This window comes from Octodon degus, unplaced genomic scaffold (assembly GCF_000260255.1).
Source record: "Octodon degus isolate 3935 unplaced genomic scaffold, OctDeg1.0 scaffold00091, whole genome shotgun sequence".
Classification (NCBI taxonomy): domain Eukaryota; kingdom Metazoa; phylum Chordata; class Mammalia; order Rodentia; family Octodontidae; genus Octodon; species Octodon degus.
In genome coordinates this window covers 11,177,057-11,179,045 of record NW_004524667.1, presented here as the reverse complement: position 1 = coordinate 11,179,045, position 1,989 = coordinate 11,177,057, and positions in this window count along the sequence as shown.

Below are 1,989 nucleotides of genomic sequence, written 5' to 3'. Positions count from 1 at the left end.
TCAAAAGAAGAAATACAAATAGAAAAGTATAATACAAGTAAAAGGAAAGCAGGATCTCAAGAACAAACTAATCAGGAGAGGGAAACAAGAGCTAGGAAACATGACAATGTCAAAACATTCAGTTATATGTAGAAAATGGACAAGGCAATGATCCTGTGAATCTCCAGAAGATATTTGAATCTAGCAGTTAATTGGAAAGATTCTAACCCTGACTAACTATATATACTGATACCTGTGAACTAAGGAACTGCACTGCAGATGGTAATCTGTAATAGTAGTTTCATGTTTGGAGTGCCTGTCATTCTGGTCTTCTGTATACGGGCTGCTTGTCATGACATTCCAGTTGCTGCTATGATGTCTCTCGGATGGATGGGTGTTCAAAAAGAAGGGCATGGTGAATGAAAGCAAGAGACAGGAAAAGGAATATTGTGGAACTGTCCTGCTTCACGGTTATATATGGTGAGATTTTTGATTTATGTGTAAACATAAGAAGTATATAATGTTTTATGCCTATTTTTAAAATATATTCTAACTTTTAAATTTTTATCATATTCTGTAGGGACATAAAGTTCAACACAAATATACTTGATGAAAAATACCTGTTCCATATTATGCCTAAGATATTTGATATACAGACAACTAGTGAGATTAAGCTTAACAGCCTAGGTTATATGGTAATAACAATAAGCTTGTATTCTGGATGGATAACAACCTAAGTTTGCAGACCAAGATTAGAGCTAAAGGATGGCTGCAAGGAAAGCCAACATTTTGGTCCTACTCTCCAAGGTCAATTAAGACTCAGGACATATGAGAACTTGTACTGTAATGTCATGTAACTCAGTAGTGTCCCAAATATTCTGATCAAGGAGATGATGGTGCCAAGGACGAAAGTGATCGATGATGTAGAGTGTGCCTAAGGAGAGTCACATGAAGAGAAAACATTCTCTCAGGCTTTCACAGAGAGCACATTGGCCAAGCAATGGCTGTGACTCATCCACATGGCTGACACTGACAAAGGTTCTACAATCTGAGGTACAGGATGGATAAATCCTGAGGGGATTTCACTGACCTTATCAGACCCAAAACCTACAACTCTTGTTGCATAGTTCCTGCTTTACTTTGGTCTCAACCATCCAGCAGAAAAGTATAAAAATGAAATATAAGAAGTAAATCCATGCTGTTATGTTGAGCTGTAGGGGACTCAGGTCAACAACTTCTGACATTGCCAGTCAAGCAGAAGACCCACTACTTATGGGCTACTGGACTCTTTTAGAATATTTTGCTGAGTTAACACACCTATAATATTCAAATAATGGAACTTAACAAAAAACGGGTATACAGATGAATGTCCATTCTGTATCTATGTATTCAAAGTGGTTAGGATAGATATATAGTTACATTCTCTTAATGAATAGAGTGATTTGTTCTAATGGTGTTTGTAAATAGGATATCATGTCCACATCATGTACAGCAATTAACCACTATGATGAATGTATGCAATGTGTTAATTATTGAAACTGTCCTACCAATTTGGTTTGAAACTGTCTCATTGCTATTCATTTCTCAATAAAATTATGGGGAAAATAATAATAATAATAATATTTAATAATAATAATAATAATAATAACAATGTAATTAGGGAAGAGAAGCCAGTTGCTTGAGCTGCTGCTACATCTCCCTTGTTCTCTTACTCTTTGTTGCCGCCATGAAATGTTGCTTTCTGCTCTGTGCTGCTCTGCCTTGGACTCAGCTGAATATGGACTGAAACCTCCAGTAACTGGGAGCTAAATAAACCTTTGCTTACTTAAAAAAAAAATGTTACTTTGACAATCAAATAAATATTCATTTATAGATGAAATTTACAGAAGTAAAAAAAATGGGTTAAACTAAAGAAATGAAGTTAATTTTTCATGCTCTGTATCTGAAATTAATAATTATGATATGAATAAAATAATTATGTCATCTGTGAATAAAATTAATATGTCCTTA